We start from the raw sequence: 22,217 nt of genomic DNA on the forward strand, positions 1-22,217 counted from the left end.
CGAAAACAAAGGCTCTTCTTCTTAAATTGGTTGCCGACACATACTCTCGGCAAAAGGGCCCTTCTCAGAGGCACAACCCATTTGCACACATTGGCCACATGTAAAAAAACAAGAGGTTGTGATATGTATATATATTTTTTTACATCTGCACATGCTATCCACCAACTCTGCTCAGCAGACATACACAATGGCTAAGAGAACAACTTGTTAAACTATCAATTGCATTGACTAGAAAATGAAGCCAATGCTTCTAGAATACAGGACCAGAGTTGTTGGCCTTTCATGCTCTGAACAATGATGAAATATCACTGATTTTACAAATGAGCAAGCTTGGATTAAGTGGTTTCTACACCCAGTGTGACCAAGTACATTATTTTAATCAGAAACGCATGCACAGTAGCAGTGATGTGATTTAGAGGCAGTAATTACAATGAAAAGACCTAGACCGACGTCTGGCTAGCAATCAGTGCGGCATTCATGCTACTCCCTCGTCACTGGTTTAAAATAGCTATGTTACTTGCTTGGATTACACCACAATTGAACATTGCACTGGAGTTGTGGGCCCTGTAAGCATAAACAAAAGTAATTTACAACGACATGCATACAAATTGATTTACATGATTTGTATATTTTTTTTATCAAGGTCACAAATGTGGTTTGTATGTTTTTTCTAAAGCTGAAATTAAAACACCGAATTACATATGGTTATTACTACATTAAACTGGAAAATTTTACTTCTGCAATTAGGACCAGTCATATCATCTAATGAGACCTCGAAAGACCGTAACTTTACACTAACTGCATTGTTACAAGCATCACTCTGTAAATTATTCATTGCAAAATATGAAGCTATGTCCAGACAGTCCACATGTAGTCACATATTCCACTAAATTGCTATCATGACCTATTTATTGCACTCAGTTTTACACGGCTGGACTTCATTAACCCAGTGTTATACGGTAATAGGAGAAACCGTTACAAACAGACCGAACGCTGTCCCCACTATGTCTGCATTAAAAATACTCGTGTGACGCAATGTCCCAATGACTGCCTGGCAGTGTCAATAACTACAACCCATCTGTCACAATCTACCAACAGCTGTTATTGTTATTGTGTCAGTTGTTAACTGTACATGCCGTCTGGTTCTTATGAATTTCATATACTAATAAAGCTGATTTGCTTCGTTACTTTGTACAATAACTGCAGATTGCTTTTCAAATCCCAACCAACACATTTTATCAATAATTATGAAATGTGAATGGTCCAATTTTTTTTATTTTGGCTAATTATGCTACATTAGGGGCACCATGATGGCAAGATGTTGACGCCTTCGCCTGGCATGCAGAAGGTTGTGGGTTTTATTCCAACCCGACACCTGTATATTTTGGAGTTTGCTTCTTCTACCAGTGGTCGTGTGGATTTTTCTCCATGGATTTTCTCCGGGTCTTCCCTCCATATTTAGAAACATGCATTTAGAGTATTTGGCTGCTATAAAATTTCCACGTAATAGGCCACTTTGTTGAGCTATCATTTGTGGCCAATTCGTTTCTGAAAAAGAGCTTTATCGCTCAGTGGGCCTCACGTGTAAAAAAAAATTTTGTTTAGTTTTACTACTTTTTAATTTGGATAGGCTTTTTTCTCCTTTCCATGTCTCCTACATGGGGTCATCATCTATTGGTCTGTGAGCTCCTGTAGGAGTTGTACACCGGGCAGGACCTCGCCAGGACTACAGACTGGGCCACATCATCATCGCGTGGCCGATATTGCACCTGATGTTGATGACTGTGGTGATAAGGACATCGAGAACATTGCTTTACCCCGCTTAAAGAGATTTAACTCACACACTTGTACAATACTCTCTGTGGGCTATATATGTGACCCATATATATAGAGGATCAATCGTGATTACTGAGGTTAACAAAATAATATTATTATTATTAAGACAGTCACAAAGCTCTGTGCTGCCACCCACTGCAATGTATAACAATTAAGGATGGCAAATTCTTAGGACTGTTTTCCTCCAATAAACATTCACAGCTTTTATTCGGTCTCACAAAGTACCTGTAATACAACATGTACAGCACTTGACTAAATGCATATCTTTGCAAGGAAATGTACAACATTTTGCCCTTGATCAAATCACCTGGAATGCACCCAATCTTCACAGATCTCAGAAGCTAATCGAAGCTGAGCCTGGATAGTGCTTGGGCAGGTGGCCACCATGAAAAATTGGTTATCATAGAGCTGTGAAACTATGTGGTGGGCAATAGAGGGCAGTGCAGCAAAAGCAAATGTTGTACTCTACTTGTGATTCCACAAATATTCGTCCCACCTTCACCAACCCACACTGACCATAATGTTGAATTATGGTTAAATAACCTCCATGATTTGCACAGGTGGAAAGGCCCTCATCCAGCATTGGAATGACAAAAGGATTGTATATGTGGACATACATACAAAATGTTCACGCATACGCGGATTATTCTTAAAAAACTCTGAAATGCCTAATGCTGCAAATGATTGGGGGCGATTTCTCAGATAGGAAGATAGCCGTTTTGTGTTTTTTTATATTTAAGAGGTGAATCTAAAAGGTCCTCAATTGCACAAAATGCATCGTTATACAGTTTAAAATGTCTCGAGGTTTCATTTGCTGCACGATACACTATAATTATGTAATCCACTAGAGGGCATCAAGTGTATTATAATGGGTCACAAAGGAGCCGAAAAAAGGTGGCCCATGCAGAATCAGTCACTTTCAACAGCATACTTGACTGAGCAACCGTATTTCACAGGGTTACAGTCCTACTTTCCAGAAAGAGAAATTACTACCGTGCCTGAGAATTAGACAAGCACCATATCATTATCAGCAGACATTATGAAAGTAACAATCCCACTAATTTAAGAGCCAGTGTTACAACTCATAATTTATTTTTGGGCTAGGTCATGTAACGATCTGACAAAATGTGCGTCGTTAAGATCCTCCACATTCTGACTTCCTAGAGTGTTATTCTGACTTTCTGAATCTTGTTCCGATGATGTTCCACTTAGTCTCAAATGAAACATTGTTTTCTAATTACCAAATTTGGTTGTGAGCATTGCATTTACCGGTGAGCTGAAACGATAAGAATTTGGAGCGTGAAATGCTTTTACACGTGACAATTTCATTTGATTGGCTGTGTATACATACATATGGTCAAATAATTACATTGCCGAACCCAAATATCAACCATGAACCATAACAAAGATGGTTATACCTCGTATTGTAATGCTTGTTTTACATTGTTAAGTTTAAATGTGGATGAATATAACTGTGATATGTTGGGATATGATTACATTGGTTCTATTATTATTGTGTAACTTTTTTCCAAAATCTACTCTGTTGTTTGGACATCTGAGATTCATAGAAATATAAACACATTAAGGCATGTAATTGATTATTATATACCCTTACACTCACAATACAAGCATCAATCATGCCTGAGAATCAATTATTTATTTATGAAAGTTCTAATTTTTCATTAAGGATAATAGAGACTAAAATATAAAAAAGAGAAACGTAAAACAATACAAATGAGACAGTACAGAAGCCAAATATCCTTGAATGTTATCATGCCTCAAAAGTAACAATTCATCAAATCAATGGGATAAGAATTATTACAGGCCTAATAAAAGTGCATCTCAAAGTGTGTCGCTGCTCAAATGACCAACGTAACGCATCTCTCGTCTCAGTTGGCTGTCCACGAGCCGGTGGTGGAAACTTCCACAATTTCGTGGAAAAATTCCTTTTTTTATTGAGCGATGATGAAGGACCAAGGGCTCAGTCAAACCCCGCATAGAACACACACCAGTGAAACCAACCGCTACGGTGCAGGCAGGAGAGCGGAGACGGACGTACCTCGGACGGTGCCTCCACGTGAGCGTACGGAGCCTTGCGCTGGTGGTACATCCACACGAGGAGAATGGCAGCGAGGCCCACAGCCAGTACAGGCACGAGCGAGTAGAGGGCCGTGTTCATTGTGCTCGACCGATTGTCGACCCACACGCGACCTGCTGCGGCACGTGCAGGTGCAACGTGGGGGGGGGGGGGGGGTTAAAAGAGTACCGAGAAGAGCTCGAGCAATTGTGAATGACGGAAATGGAGAGCTCCTCCTTATTGTGGGCGTTTGGAATGTGTCCTGGCATGCCGCTCACCACAAGCGTTGGGCTTCTCTATGGTGGCTAAGAGATTTGATGCGAGAGTTAGTTGTGTGATTAGGGATGTGAACCCAGATGTTTGTGGATTGCAAATCCAGTGCTTCCTTTACCATCCCTAATGTCGCACATCATTGCGACATAAATAATGCAAAATGGCAGACAGCGAAGTTGATTTAAACATCATAAAATGCCATCTCACAATGAAAATATAGATTTTATAATTGATAAATGGCATGATACATTCAAAACCACACCACAACTGTATTCACTCTGTAGAATGTGCATTAAACCTCAAAATATACTGCATTATATAATAATGTGATCTTATTTTAAAGAAATGGGTTCGGTTTCAGTTAAAAGCTCGAATATTATGTATTATTAATCAGGAAAGTGTGTTTCTTATCAACTATCATTTGCCTCTGGCCCGTTTTCATTTTTCCAAGAATGCGGCTTCCTTTTTAATAAGATCAATTCCAAACACTCTTGAAATATTTCTTCGGAGTTACATACAAGAAGCAAACAGCAGTGCCTTTCTGTGATGAAACTAGTCACAAAATATTTCATTAACTACAAAATGCTAGTTTTCTAGTGAAATTACAAGTCTATCCCTATGCAGCTGCTTCAGAGGTTTCCATTTGATGGACATATGTTATCAGAAAGTCTGTTATATATCCTGAGAAAACATCAGCTTAATATGCAAATTGCAGATTGTAATTCAATTAATAAGTAAAGATTTGCACAATTTAATCTCGAGACATTTTTTACTTGTGCATAGTAGAAAATAGTATCAAGATCACTGCTACTGCCCCAATCCATTTCTTCATTGTGTGCTGACCGCAAGAGATGGAATAATGTACATTTTGGACCTATATGGATGGCTGGCTATGGTTTGCTTACCATTGTAAAATGCTATTATTAATGTGAAAACAACACATCCTCAGCTAAAGTGGTGGCCCGTTAACTGAAATGAAAGCGATGGACAAAAAAAATAAACACAATAGCAATAAATTACGTGTGCCAGTATTTGCATTTGTTTGAATGTATACTCTATATTAAGAGGGCACATGTGTCTGCACTGAATTGTACACTATCCTCCCATTCACATTCAGCAAACACATAAGAGTTAACCTCATAGGCAACATCAAATCTACACTGTAATGCAGGCAATATTTCTTGAATAACATTTAATGCACAGCTTATAACACATGCATTATGCAATTGGCTTCTACAGCTATTTATTAAGCTGTTTATTAAGCTGCAGTTTGCAGGGTCACTTCCATAAAAATGTCTCGACTTTACTTTATTTCGCATTAAATTATCTTAATTTGGATCACCGTTATGGGTTTTGTAAAAGCTACGGCTGAGTTGTAAAGGCAAACAACAGCTATAAATAAGCGGGCGCCTCTTTATAAGGAAGGCATTCCAAGGACCACGATGCACGGGATAAGTGAATTGGCCTCGTGCAAAACCACCATTCACCAATTGTGATTTGAAACTTTGGCGAAGAAAACAAACATTTACCTGCAACGCCTGCCAGATTTGCCAATTTTGCCCACAATGAATTTGAAACTCACGCAACTGAAATAATTGTGATTTTCCATGGCTTTGTAAGTCACACAAAATCTGCATAAAAATTCTGCACGAACTTGATGACTGCAGTTATATAATTTAATTTCGTGATACTTTTTTCTACATCAGAGACAGTTATCACCGATTTACAGTATAAATAATATTTGAAATCCACGATTTCAGGACATGACATCAAAGTCCAATTGTCAATTATTATATAAATAATGATGGAGCAGTACAGAAGGAAAATGCTTCGGCATTTTCTTTCAGCCACTGCTGCTGACTGGAAAACAAAGCACTGACTTTATGATAAGTGATTCCATAGCAGGGGTTCTGACCACCACATGGCCACCTAATTCCACCCACACCTCTGCTATCTGTATGCACCAAACAGACTCGTTAAATGGTTTATAAATAATGTATTACTATGCTTGTTTACCCATAAAAGCCTCACTGAATCGCAAAGACTACTTTTCAGGAGGGTCCTGCCAAGTTTTAGCAATCGGGCTCAATGCTGATATGTAATTCCAATTGAGAAATTTGCAGATAAACTTCAACTTTGGATGTTTTTATATTCTTTGGGTCTTTCGGTAAAGTAACGTAGATCGCAAAGCAAGCAATCGTCATCAGGCGGAAGAAAGAGGGAAGCTGCTGATGCCGGCTGCTTTTAAAGGTTAGAGATGGGCGTAGCCCCAGAGTCAGAAACGAAGTAGGGGGGGCTAGTGATGTTGAAGTGAGAACTTTGCACGTAAATGTTCTGTGTAAATGTGATTAGCATATCAATCAATGTAAGCTCGCAGCGCACCGTCACATCTAGGACTGCATGTAAACGTAAGATCAGAGAAATTTGCCTGTAAATAAACTGTGTAAATGTGATTAGCATGTCAATGTCAGCTTGGAGAAATTTGCCTGTAAATAAACTGTGTAAATGTGATTAGCATGTCAATGTCAGCTCGCAACGCACCATCATATCGAGGAGTATGTAAGATAGGAAAAAGCTCGGAAAGAACCACAGCCACATCGGAGCAAGCAAACGACGGCGGCTGTGTTAGTGAATTTAACTCAGAGTCGCAAATAACTGCTAACATAGGCAGGTAGGAAGGGAACATCACCACCAGTTATAACCTAAACTGGTTCATAACGTCCTTCCAATGATTTTTCAGTTTGTACCCATCTTCTCGGTTAAAATTGTGTCTGTGTTTATACATCTGGATGGCTTCATGAACGAATCTTTGCTGATAGCCAGTGGGTTTGCAGAGTGCCTTAGTCTTGGCAAAATCTATTTCGTGTGCCCACAGCGTTAAAATAAGGATCAGCCATGGCTGAGGTATTGGTCCTACCAGTGTTTCAGATCTGCCTTATGTTCACGGACCTGGTCCGAGACATGTCGTTTAGTTTTCCCCAATGTGACTGCTGCTGCAGACACAGCTTAGTTTGTAGACACCGGGGTATTGCATGTCGGGGATCGCATCCTTCACAGATGGGATCAAATCACGAATTATATGTACTGTGTTGAATCAGACCTGGATCTTGTGTTTGCTCACGATTTTGGAAATCTTTTTGGTGACCCCTGCTATGTATGGCAAGGTGATGGTTTTGATTGGGTCCTCAGATGGTCCCCACAATTGGGTTGATAGCTTTACAGATTATGTAGTCTGAATATCCATGCCTCTTGACAGCTTGGTGTACGTGCTCCAGTTCACTGGCTAGGTGGTGATGGTCGGAAATACGAGCTCTATGGTATAGAGTTTACGTTTACATGCAGTCGTCGATGTGACGGCGCGCTGCGAGCTTACATTGACATGCTAATCACATTTACACAGTACATTTACATGCAAAAACCAGAAAACCCCCCCACCCAAAACAGGGGTAAAAAAAGTACAAACTACACACAGAAAGGCACCCGAGTTTTGAACATAACGCAGGCCCTTCTTGCCGTGAGGTACAAATGTTGCTAACTGCAGCGCCTTGCCACACAAATTAATCTGGGTGAATAAAACCATTGTGCGATAAATGTGATGCCGTACCTTCTGCGTCCGGAGGTGCAACCGGAACATGATTCAACTTCTTGTTACAGAAGTTGCCTTCACAGCAGCAGAAATAAACAGGGGGATTTTCCTTCGTCTCTATGCAATCCCCTCTGATGGGTGGGAAGGGGGGAAGAAACAACACTAAACGTCAACAAGATGCAACTGGCTGTAAAAATGATTTAATGACATTGTACTGTACAAGCGGAGGCATTTTATTAAATGTAAACCAAGTTCATTGTTACAACACAGGTAATGCTTCTTATTTACTGATAAACATATGTTTTTTTTTGCATTAAAGAGGATTAACTACGAGTTCAATATACAATCCACTTTATTGCACACACACACATGTTTATTATTAAATCTGTCTAGACAATGCAGACTCGTGTCGTGGCTTGAACGTGTCAACTGTGAATAAATCGCAGCTGGATAATTAGTTCTGACAGGAAAATGTGCATCTTGCGACAACAGAACATTTCACAGCTCTGCAAGTTCAGTGCAAGGGAACAAAAAGCGGTTTTGCGCCTCCTCCAGTGAACGTGCAAGTGCACAATGGTGGGTGCCTAAACGTATGATTTAGCTGTCTAAGACTTTAAATAGTAGTGTTATCTAATTGTGCGTCGTCTAACCATAAACAACGACGTAAAAAAAACCTAAAGTATCTACGACGGCATGAATAACATTGCACTCGGCAAACAAAAGAAATCCCACCAAATACATTTTTCATGGCAAAGGTTGAGGATGAGAGTTTAAGGATATGCCTATCAATTAACATTTAACTTCTAGGGTTTTTTCTTACTACGGAATAGCATTTGGGAACGTTGGCAAAAATAGTACATTGCCAGCAACATTCCTTACATGCCCTCAACAAATAGTGCATTGGCGTGTTCCTACAAAAATATTCAAATATGTACAAGGTCTATAAAACGAATAAATCAAAATGTGTTGCTTTCAATCATAATATGGGCTCTATTATAATTCAATGTTTTTATGAAATGGGCTGTAAAGAGGCCAGAAACAAATTATAACTCAGGAAATAATGTACAATGCGAAGTTACGGATGAAACATATGCTATAAATGAATCACAGAAACAAACTTGTAATGATAAAATATTAATGCTCTGGAGGTATTTTATGTCAAAATTTACTCAGGTGAAAGTCAACATAACTTGTGTAGCGAGATAACGAGGCACAATGAACGCCTTTCCTCTCAAGGTACCATTACATGTTTTAGATCCACCATGAATATCCCTGCACTCCCCATGCACTGACCTTTGATCCCCAACACCACATGGGATTCAACCAACAAAACCAGACAAAGCAGATACAGAACGGGAACCCATGACAAGCTGGCTGGTGCAAGTAAGGCGAGTATGAAATATGTAGGCGTGCATTGTAACAGCCACCATAGCTGCGCTGTTCTAAACCAAATCCTACACCAACACTCATGTATCCCATTTAGTTATGGTGCGTGGTTAATGATAATTATTCGCTTACACAGCTTATTGTCGCCAATGGACTTTTGCAATGGTTTTCAGAAAACAGCCTGTACATGCACGAAGATTGCTCTGGCCATGTTTTGCCGCTACACGCAAGTATTTGTTAACCAGATTAATCAAGATACGAATGCAATTGTTCAAAATTAGCTAGGTAGTGCAGTATGTTTGGACTAAAACATTCAAAGACCTCACGAGTCCACCCATGACATGGTGGAATGAACATTGCAACATTTGATGCTTTTGTCATAACGTATGTTATATGCCGAGTTATGCAACGTTCTCAATTGTAATAATGAATGTGTGCTGTCAAATAATGTATGTGCGTGTATAGATGTAATGCTAATATTCAACACCATCGGTGTATAAAACAGTATGATGTTCCTCAATTGCTTTACTTAAACATGAAACCAAAGCGCACACCACCCAGGTCACAGAGAGTTGAAACGAAACATGACATTTTGCTGCAATGACTGCCAGGAAATAATCTGGTTGTGTTAATAAAGCATAGCATTAAATATGTAAGAGGTAAAATGGTTTGTTGATGCAATCCCTGAAAGGCCAATGCACTATTGCTGTGATCTCCACCACAATTCAGCCCATGTGCTGCCTCAAGTTTTTTTTTAATTCATATCACAACGAATACAAACGCTGAAGCAATGATAGTTTTGTATGCAACTCACGTTAATAACGGAATGCGGCATGTGACAAAGACAACACAAATGATGAAAGTCACCCAATAAGAACATCTTGTGTTTATTATAAAAATATATGAAAGCCCGAGACTAGTTTTATCGTGTACTACGTACAGTGAAGAGTACAACGACATAAGTTAGCTTTAGGGATATAAAAACACCTTGATTAATGTGAATTGTAAGCTTAACTGCCAAAATAGGTGGTGAAAGAAATATAGTGGAAATGTTGAGCACTCTGAACCAGTGCCATAACAAACTCTGATGAAAAAAAATGTGGGCATTTTGATTTTCATGTGACTTTCGTCATATAAACCCAGATTTGCCAGAACAGCTCAGAGCACTTCAGTTTGTACTGGGAATACCGTGTGCACCTTGGCTTTAATCGACTACACTTGCTAAACCAGAGTTTATACAGGTCACTAATGAAGATGGTTTTCAATTTCCAAATACATCGAGGAAATCGAATAAATGGTCAATAGACTGCAGAGTCCATTTGTTTGTATTCATGCGAACTGTGTATACTGTGTATAATGGGCATTGGGTGATCAACACGTGCAAGGCTGTGACTAGCAACAAGTGTAATTTAATCACACCCACATGTTTGCAAAATACTAAAAGACCGATTATAGTGATCAATTCTAACAAAATACATAATTTTAGCTTAAAGATGAATAAAACTGATGGTTCCTGATTGGTTACCTTTAATTTAACTTACTTCACACAGTAAAAAACTAAATCCTTCTAAGGATAAACAGCATTATTTGGAGTGTTTAACCAACTAACGTAATCGAGCACCGATTTGTTATTAAATAGTAATCAGTCTGCTGAAACCAGTGACCTACTCCTCCAAGGCACGCGTCACTTGTGTGTAACACCACACAACCAGGCTTCTCGCACGTGCACACAATGCACAGTTCAACTATCCAATGCAGTAATTGGACTCTTATTAATATTTCAACTGCCTACATTATTGTTTATTATTACCACTTGCTTACCCAGCAGAGCCTCACTGAATCTGCTAAGATAGCGCAGTAGGGGACGACGACGTCTGCTTTTAGTTTCCCAATTAAGCAATTTGCTAGTCATTTTTGAAACTTAACACATATGGAGCATGACACCGGCAAACAATAACCTATTCCTCTTTGGTCAAGGTCACAGGATCGTTAACGTCCAAAGCAAAGTAGACAGTGTATATTTTATGATTAATACACTCGCAGTATTAACCAGGGTGGCTTTACCGATTAAAAACCCAGAACTTGTAGCAAACTGCGGCAAGATGTTAACTACCTCGCCTGGTATAGAAGTCGTGAGTTCGATCCCGACCCTTGACGGCTGTATATTTTGGAGCTTGGAATATTCTCCAGGTCCTCTGGGTTTTCCCTCCCCATTTAGAAAGACGCGTTTAAGAATATTTGGCTGCTATACATTTCCACACAAGCCACTTCGTTGAGCTATCGTTTTTGTGACCAGGTCGCTTCTGAAAAAGAGCTATACATCTGTGGGCCATACCTGGTAAAATACAAAAATTGTTTAGTCGAGCTGAAAAAACACTCGCGCTGATCCGTATCACACCACATTGATCCATGCTTGCACCACACTGAGCACACACCTGTCGTAGCAGTTGAAGTCGTCGAGCCAGCAGCCCTTGCGTACCAGCTCCACACTGCCCGAGGAGCTGTTGATCCATGACGCAAAGCAATGCTGCCTCTTGTCACCCTCACAGCGCTCGATGCCGGAGCGACTCGTGTTGTCCTTCTTCCAGTTCACATTGTAGTACTCGCACTCGGTAGTACGAGTCTCGGCAAGGCTGGCGCCTGTGGTGGTACAGGTTTTACACAACAAAACATTCCAGCAATTTTGCCATGATCAGTGCCGCGGAAACACAAATCGGCGATTACCTACCAGTAACGTTTTACCACTGAAACAGGTAACTAAAATTACGATTAAAGCAATTTGTATGAATTAACTCATTACAGCTATCAGCAAAGAGATGGCCAACAGGTTTTAGAAGTGAAAAACTAGAAATCGTAAAAATGCATTTAATAAGTCTGCCTCAGCAGCAGACCATGCTTTCCCACCTGATGATGTACGCTTGTGTTGCGCCCGAAACGTCGTGATTTATTTTATTTTCTACCTACGTGACTTTACCGAAAGAACCAAAGAGTATGGATTCCTGCAGTCATGAAAGCTTCAAATCAAGAATGCATTTAATAAGTCTTATTTTGAGGCCTGAACTTATATATATTGAGTATCAATGGTGGTGGCTGCATTGAAAAATAAGGCACCAAGTTTGAAACTGTATGCTTTTAACGAGCTATTCTCCACACTTAAATTGCCGCTCGTAAGGCTAATTCTGGCTGGAAATATACTTTACTTAACATGTTGTACACCGTGCACAGCAACGCTGACCTTTTCTGAAAGAGCTCATTTAAAATGTGTTTTTTGGAATAAAATGTTCCAAATGGAACGTGTTCAAATCACAGAAACATACACAGCACAAAACTTTACTCTGGGCTGACAAATAGCTCTTCAAATGAAAAATGTAGCAAACATTTCCATTCCATCTACTGGCAGAGTTAAGCATTTTAAATAAACTCAATTAAATTTATTTTTAAAAATCCTCTACCATAGGCAAGTGACACTGATGCCAACATATTTGCTGGTTTTGTTAATCTGTCAACTAATCACTGCGTTACTTCAATCACAGTGAATAAGAAACTGTCAAATCGCTTTTAAAAAAGCACTCCAGCTAGTGACCACACTAAAAAAAACGTGGCAGAGAAGGCCCTACCCACACCGACAATACAGTAGTTAAATACCAACGAGACACACCAACAGACAAGATAAAGTTTCTGCTCAACAGGTTCCATAAAAAAACATAATTTCGGCACAAACTGGTTGACTAGGACTTATTCTGAGAAAAGTAAGGTAGACTTAGTTTTGTACACTGAAAAAAGCTCGCAAGCTGTATGTGACACTTTACTTGGTTTAGTACGAGTTACTTTAAAAGCGTGGGCAAAGAGAGCCTCATGCTCACACTGCCAGGGTGGGACAATACATAACCAATTGCAAGCTCATACGCAAGCTTTAAGCTCTGCAAGGGTCACATTCTTTAAGCACCCACATTACAAACGTTCCTCCCAAGTTTGTTTTCAATGTGCCTCCTGGAAAGAGATTGTTGCAATGACACCACATGCATGTCTGTTATTTTATGATTTTATTTTTATATTAAATAAAGCCTCATGCCTCTTTTCAGGAGGGTCCTGCTATTTATATTCAAATTGAGTAATTTAGGGGTAATTTTTTTATTTAGACATTTTAGACCACGATGCTGGCAACACAGTGTCATCATCTTCCAAATAACGTCACGAGATCTTTAACGCCTACAGACGGCACGTACTTTCACAGATAATACACCTGCCCACAGTATTAATCAGGGTCGTCGCCCAATTCGACCCATAAACCCATGCAAGAAAAGATGGACGCGAGGCAATGTCACCACTTGCGAGCAGTGCATTGCATGTAGAGCACTACGCTGTAAACACTGTGACCTGGGTTCAAACAACTGGCCCTTGTATCTGGTGTATATCCTCCCCTTGGTCGACACCGCCTAGGTAAAAAACACAAGTGCCTCGCAGGGGGTGTAAACACCGATGTCGCGAGGGTAACAGCAGTCGGTGGGGTGTCGCCCCACCACGCCTCGTGTTATTTGCTGGCCTTAACACAGAACCACTGAAAAAGGATACTGATACATGTATTTGACAGTACTTATAGGATTATATCGGAAATCTCGATCCTCGTATCTACACAATATGTATCGTCTAAAGTTATGCACAACAGTTAAACCAATCTCTCAAAAGAAATATACAATAGCTCCTGAAGATGTGACAACATCGACTATAATCTGAATAACATGATGTATTTTTTGATAAAACTGTGTGTGTGAAAATGAGACTACCTGCCTGTACCTGCACACCAACATGACAGTAACAGAGATTGAAAAAGGCTGCTTTCATGGACTGAATTGCCCAGCTATTTAAAGTAGCATGTCAGTAAATATGTAGTTAATCACGAGCAATGGTTGGGTCCAAAGGGTTATCTGCATCACGATAACATTAAGTTATTAATGGTGTTAAATTATGAAAAGTTAAAACTGTCTGTCTTGATGTTTTCCATAATTTCATATGTTTATTATGCATTCACCACAGGCCAAACCTGACTGATGTTTAACCATTACATCCTGCATTATATTTCTTATTAATTTGCTGTCTATAAATACAACTAAATGAGATGGTAATGCCAGCCGTTTCTAGGAGTAAACACTTGGGTTATTATTACTGCATTTATTTTCCCCAACAGCTTCTCCAATCCAAAAATGCCAAAGTTTCTTATTTCAAAAGAAAACCAACACCACACACATACCTCACCAAACATTAGCTACAGAGTCACTGAGAGCCTTTCAAAGGTCAGCAAAAAATGCATTTGGTAGTTCTGCACAACGCTTGAACTGCAGCACTATAAAGAGAGGTCCAAAAGAGGGCTTCAATTTCCTGCACGACAAAAAGGTAGTGAGTTGCGACAAGGCTTTACTTTGCTGCCAACATTACTGCACCTGTTCAATGCCTGGGTTAAGCCAACTTGTCCACACTGCTTCAGGTCAGATGTGTGTTGATCCTGAGTTATAAAACATTAAGAATGCAGTGTTTACGCCATAACGCCAGTATTTGTATTTTATTCACACGAATGTTGTGCTAATTTAATGATGCACAATGGAGTGTCATCTACGTGTGTCGTTGCAGTCGCATTTTATGACGAGATAAAATTGGTCATTGTATCCATGGGGAGTGCTGACGCTGTGGTTAGTACACAACACTATGAACCCAGCGACCCGAGTTTTATTTTTGGCCATGGCAAGCATCAGTGGCGAGTGATATCTGATGCGATTCACTGACCAGCATGGTGAAGCATGGTCACACGACCACCCCCCACCATGACCAACATGGCATGGGGAAGCCTTCATCCAGCAGTGGACTGATGAAAGGTTGTACCATATGTGATACTTACTACCGTATTGTTATTGTTGAAATGCACATGGGTTTGCTCCAAAAACATGTCACAATATTGGCTGCGAAAAACACGTGTTAAACTTATTCCTGATTGACACAAATTCAAGTAAGCAATGCACACTGCACACGTACATTTACATCCCGTTTGCCAACCCACTGCTGGATGAGAGCCTGTCCATGCCATGAAGGTCGTGAGGAATAATTTAGGATACTGAACTTGACTATACCGGTCAGTGTGGGTTGGCGTAGATGACGAGCATAGACATGGGGAGCCTAGATGTACAGCACAACAGATTTTACTGCACTGCCCTGTGCAACACAAAATATAGCCCCGCACCCACCTATAACAACCCAGGATACATGGTGATCACCCATCCACGGGATATCTAGGCTCAACCCTGCTTCGTTTTCAAGGTTTTCATAGGTGTACAAGACATAACATTAACATATTAAAATTACTGACTTACAGTGTTTGATCTGGATTTGAGTGTTTGGGTAAAGATAATTCCAGTCAAAATTAGCAGCGCAGAGAAAGGCATACACGCAGTGGCATTTTCATGTTGCTGTGTTTTGTACCGTCACCTACTGCAATCATTTGATGCCACACCTTTAGAATGACAGGAAAAGTGAACGAATGGAGAAAGAATTGTAGAAACCTTACTCCAAGGGAGATACACGAGTGATCACGTTGCCATGGTGTAATCAAAATGCGCTGCATGGGTGTCGTACAGACTGCCAATGGACACAGCAGCATCCATCATGATTTCAATACGTACTTTTCTTGCCTCTGTGTATTTATCGTATATCCAGAGATCTATATGAAAAAATGTTAACACTTTGAATCATTGCATGCATTTACGAATATTTCTGTCAATTTCACTGCGAGATAAAAGCATCCCAGCACCTTTTGGTCATTGGGTTTGTTTGACCGTACCTTACAAAACTGGTCAGCGCTGGTTGGAAAAATGAGGGAGCCCTGGACTCGTTAAAATATCATTCGCCAGTGGTATTAGCCATGGGTAAGAATCAAACAGATCGTTGAGTTTATAGTGCAGAGATCATTAATCCTTTTGTCGCAGGCTGTCTCAATATTAAGACCATATGAAACCCATATTACACTATTTTAAAATAGATGTTGCCAAAAAGTAATATATACTTTATTTTGGTTTCATAGAATCGTATAAGAGTCATTGCCAAACAGTTTAGTTTAGTTTAGATAGCCTGTGACCCAATAACTCTAGATGTGTCTCATAAGCTAAAAATGATGAAGCCTGGTTAACTGCTTGGATGGGTGGCCACCAGCATTTGCCAAGTGTTATAGGCATGGGGCTATGATGTGGTCACGAGATGAAAAGCTTCCATGTTATTTCTCAAATATCTGGGTTTTTTATCGTTCTGGCCAAAATCCCAAAGCAGCACCCCTCTTAAAAAGTATTCAGACTCACGGATGCATTTCTGGATAGGTAAATGGTATTATTATAATTTTAGATTACTGCCCATTGCTGTATTGGCATTCAATTTTTTTTTTACAAAAAAACCCACCATGGATAAGTCAATTCCAATACATAGTAAGGTGTCAATGGCTTGTTATACAAATAGTTAACACAATAATCAAGCATAATTGTTTTCTTGGGATCACATATATGCCCCTTGCATAACAGTATTTACAGTTGCCAGATAGCCATGATGCTTAAAAGACTAATTTCCAGGTGCAAACATTAAAGCTCTATCAAATTCAGTAATACAGTGGCCACCGTTCCAATGTCCAGATTAAAACTTGACACCACAATCTGCAGCTAAATCGGCCTTTCCTAACTGCAGCCTGGAGGCAGATTGCCCTCATCAGATGTGTCTGCCACAACAGTCAACTGAATCATAGGTATCCATACAATTTACATTCACGTGTATTAACGGAACATCCCATAAAAGCACCTTGGCACAAACACACCAGGCAGTGGTTTTTTCATCCACATTTTCAATGTTGTAAAGGCACTCTTATGACATGGTCAATAATGATCTGATATACAACTGTACGTTAATGAGAAACATATCACTTTGGCCACACCAATATAAATAAAATACTCAAGAGCCCTTGTGTTACCACGTCTGACGCCACTTGCATTGTGAGATTAATTAAGGAAAAGACAAAAACTCCACAGCACATTGTCTTTTGGGTAATAAGGTGAAAAGGTGAATTAGAAACACTGCAAGTGAAAATGAGGTACATGAAAAGCTCTGGGAGTTCTAAACACATCCAGATTCCTTTTTCATATCTTTCCTGTGGGGTAAATATTTCATTGCTTTTCCCTACAAATTCATGCTCACTTGCTATTCTTAGACGATTACTTTACAATCTGAATTATTTTTGCAGTGTCAACATACACCAGTTATATATGGGTGCGATAATAAGAAATGAAATGCCCTGATAGTAGAGCATACTGCAAAGGAGTAACAGCCGTTTTGCATCGCTATCACACGTGCACATACCACACACACGCGTGGCACGCACGTACGCACACGTACGAAAACAGTCACAAAGCGACAATAAAACACACTGTCTATGCAGTTCAAAGTCCTCTTAGGCTCTGCAGTTCTTTCCTCACTATGGCCTTGCAGCCCAGGGTTTGAATAAAGTTCATATATATTATAGTCCACAAATAATTGGGGAGTCCATTTGAGATTTGACCCAAAGCTATCCAGTTCCTCAATGCCTAGCTTCTTCAGAGAAGGCAAAACAAAGGGCTACGACATGTTTTTTGCATTAATCATAAGGACCTTGTTGCCATCCATTCCTCCATGTTTGTACAAAAATGTTGGGATCTGCTTCGACATGACAACAGGGAGCCAAATTGTCCAGGCTGATGTTTGGATTGCTGATGGCTTTTCCGTCCTTTGTGACAATCTCCATGTTTGTGGTCCATACATGAGTAATAGTGTACAATGAAGTAGAAGAGCTCTGTCCTGTCTTCACCTGTCCTTCTCTAGATTTGAAGTGGTTTACGCATCTCACTTTCATTGTCTGAGCTTGGATGCTGTAATATGGAAATGCTCATGCCATGAAATTATGTGGGTGCTGTTGTTGCAGTGGGATTATGATCAATATTGTTCATAGCAGATGCTGTAAATAACAATGTTCTCAATGGCACCGTACCCCACTTGCTACATATATTGTGGCAACTGCAGCCATCTCCAAATTATGCTGAAATTTCAAGCACTGTCGTAGGAAATGCTGATTCCATTGTCATGCAGCATTTCTACAAGCTGCCTTTTCCTTTGCTATGCAAATACAGGCATGCCTATGTAAACAGAGAACAAAACGTCACGATGTTTGGAGTCTGTGTTTCTACTCCTTCTTTGTACCCTGCATAACAGTTGTCATGAAGAAGTTGTACGATAAATATTTCTGTTTCAGATGCACAAAATTGAAGTGTTATGGGATGGCTTCTTTAACATTTTTTTGGAAAGTTCCATCCAATTTAGACTTGTCATCAAGAATGTGTCTTTGAATTATTTTAGTAACTTCACTGTACTCAGAATCTTGAGAGAACCAAGCCAACATAATTCTTGAAAGGAAGGAATAAATCGCTTTCTTTCTCTGGCATATGCGAGAATAACTGATATTTTAACCTTGGTTGAGTTCACATCTGGTAACGACCCCCAGTTGTCAAAGTCGCTGCTTTATCGTTTGGCTAAATCTGCAATTCTGAATATGGTGGGAGTGGTACCTTCACTGCAAGATGTAAGCTGTTATATAGTATGTATGTTGAATTAATTTCGCACCATATGTAGCCAACTGTGCTAATCGGAGTTGCGGGTGTATGTGACGAGTTCAGAAAATGCCAGTGGAAGTTTATCCACTAGCATACTCGACCACTCCTCTCGTTTTTACTTAAAGCTCAAAATCAAGTTTTCACTCTTCTCGTGGTTAAGGTATGCTCCATCTCCATTCTTTGGGTCTTTTGGTAAAGTCACGTAGATAGGTTCAAAGAAAATAACAAAAAAACTACGACGTTTCCATCGCAACACAAGCCGTCGTCATCAGGACAACTTGAGTTGAATATGAATTCCTGCAGTCACAAAAGCTTTAAGTAAAAATGTAGGCTCTATCTCTTTTATACAATACTGCCAAGCAAACAGAATGGTACTTCAGCTACTGTGCCACAACATCTCCGCCACTGAGTTTTGCCAAGGGCCTTTCATTGCTAAGAGTCCTTGAACATTAATGTAGCCTCCCCATTGAGTGTCATCGTCATTGCTCGTCTCGATGCAGATTCTGAAGCCTCTTTCTCAGACAAAAAAGCTTTTGGACAATTGAGAAATACTAGTTCTCGATATTTTGCTGTGGCTAGGAGCTGTGTCTCTATCAACAGTATATGCTCTTTTGTGAGCCCGTTATAAACTTGGTATTGTTGAACATTAGTCCAAAGGTTTTATGCTATTTTGCTTTATTCCTTATCAACATGCCTTCTATACCACCACCTTTATCTAATATGGTTGGATCCAGGATTTAAAGTAAAGCATTGATATCATGAAATAGAGGAACAGTTGTTGCACTGTTTCTCTATCCATGTTTTCTGCACCGTAGAAACTTAGCAAATATTTTAGCTCTTCTTGTTTGTCCTGTTGACAAAGGCAACATTTTCTCCAGTCGGTCTTCCATCTATATTGAAAGTTAGCAGGAATTACCATTTTAAGAGGCTGAGTTTAATAGTTCAAGGCCAATGGTTTATCCTTTTAATAGCTTTCACCCAAGCACTTTAATGTATGGAACCAGCTAGGTTCATGCTTTTGCCCTACACCTAACCCGATCATTCATCCAGTGCCATTTAAGTCCCGTGAGATCTGTACACCATGGGGATAACTGAAGCCCCATTATCCTTGACTTGGCTTTCCCGCGTTGTCACATCGTGTCGATTCAGCTGTGGCTACCTATTGTGGGGCTTATTCGGTAGAATTTAAGGCCACTAAATTATAACTGCATGATATAACTGACACTGAAACTGTATGGCCACATAGTGCAATAACAATCATAATTTCCACATATTCTCATCACATTGTCCTGATGTGATGCAAACAATCTGAGAAGTTGTACAAATTGTAAGAAAAAAAACAGTTACTGCGCGCTCATATATGTAGAAATTGACACTTAAATGAACGCTCATTGACAACTCGGCAATTTAATTTAGCAAAAATAGAATTGGTAGCCTTTGTGAAAAATGGCTGCAAAACGTGGATTTTCAAATGGCTAACGTTTTTTTCACTTTTGTGACACAATATGAACGATTCCTGTGAGAGAGAAAAAATGCCTTCTCGTGAGAACGAGTGACCGGAAAAGCAATCAGTGCTACTGGTGCTGCCAGTTATGCCAACACCAAACTGCTTGCGTCGAGAAAGTGTACAAGCAGGGTTTTACTAACATTATATAATTCAATAATAGAACGAGGGTGTGGGGAGAGGGGGTGCAAGAGAGATTCAATGCTAATTAAATAACACGCGGTTTGACTATAACAATTAAATTACTCGCTAACAGCGTGCGAGTGAATACAAGTAAATTAACATTTGTTTTAATTTGCAGTGGCAGACCAGGAATGGAACCCATCAGAGGGGATGTCCTCCAAGGAGATTAAGCAAAGAAATCGGCTGGTGTGCAGGTGCGAGAGGCTAGGTGGGTTACTACATGTCAAGATTGAGTTTAACACGGAGGCTTTCGCAAACAATATCATCCATAATACTCATTGAAAATGTTGTGGATTCCCTCTCCAACACACCGGTGTGCTGTACTAGTAACGATTTGGCATGTTCTGTTTACGTGACAAATCTTACTAATTAGCTGTGTCGGGTGGTGGCGGGGTTAAAGACATTTATATTTACGCGCACTAACCCAAAAAAAACCTGTATTATGCATCAAGATCATGAGTTGGCAATTACTTCGGGAGAACTTCATCCAGCCGTGGACTGATCATTTCTAATTATGATGATCCCACAACATCAAATGCAATTACATCGCATCACATTGCATAATATTACAACACAAGCGACCCGGACAAAGCTACCAGTCTCAACTGCAATCACTTCAACTCATGCAATTATGTATAATTACAAAACATTACTATATATATTAACATCACAAATTTAAATAGAGCATCGAGTTACTTTTGTAAAAAAAAATGTGCATGAAAAAATCGTTATTCACCTTCATTTACAATTGCAGGGCGAATAATAGGTACAGTGTGTTTAAGCTACAACACGTGTGGCAGGCTAAAGGCTAAGGTGCTGTCCGAAACACAGCCACACTTGGTGTGTGGTGTGTGTGTACAGACACACTCTAGCAGTGGAGAACACACTTGGGGTGGCGTGTAAAGACACTCTAGCAGTGAGAACACACTTGGGGTGTGGTGTGTGTGTAAAGACACTCTAGCAGTGAGAACACACTTGGGGTGTGGTGTGTAAAGACACTAGCAGTGAGAACACACTTGGGGTGTGGTGTGTGTGTACAGACTCTAGCAGTGGAGAACACACTTGGGGTGGTGTGTAAAGACTCTAGCAGTGGAGAACACACTTGGGGTGGTGTGTAAAGACACTAGCAGTGGAGAACACCTGGCGTGTGGTGTGTGTGTACAGACTCTAGCAGTGGAGAACACACTTGGGGTGGTGTGTAAAGACACTAGCAGTGGAGAACACCTGGCGTATGGTGTGGTGTGTAAAGACACTAACAGTGGAGAACACCTGGCGTGTGGTGTGTGTGTACAGACTCTAGCAGTGAGAACACCCTTGGGGTGGTGTGTAAAAACACTAGCAGTGAGAACACACTTGGGGTGTGGTGTGTGTGTAAAGACACTAGCAGTGAGAACACACTTGGGGTGTGGTGTGTGTGTAAAGACACTCGAGCAGTGAGAACACCTGGCATGTGGTGTGTGTGTAAAGACACTAGCAGTGGAGAACACACTTGGGGTGGTGTGTAAAGACACTAGCAGTGGAGAACACACTTGGGGTGTGGTGTGTAAAGACTCTAGCAGTGAGAACACACTTGGGGTGGTGTGTAAAGCCTCTAGCAGTGGAGAACACACCTGGCGTGTATTACCACGAGGTAATATACGAGGGGACTCATACGAATGAACTTGCTTGGGGTGACCGTCTCCCGGGGTCAAACACCAAGCGATGCGACTC

General features: G+C 40.2%; 1 pseudogene; it reads right to left on the minus strand.

The window, feature by feature from the left end:
- LOC133344611 (activin receptor type-2B-like) overlaps positions 1-22,217 on the minus strand; it is a 45,217-nt pseudogene that overhangs the window by 20,434 nt on the left and 2,566 nt on the right.

This window comes from Lethenteron reissneri, chromosome 20 (assembly GCF_015708825.2).
Source record: "Lethenteron reissneri isolate LAM-NWPU_2019-01 chromosome 20, ASM1570882v1, whole genome shotgun sequence".
Taxonomy (NCBI): Eukaryota; Metazoa; Chordata; class Hyperoartia; order Petromyzontiformes; family Petromyzontidae; genus Lethenteron; species Lethenteron reissneri.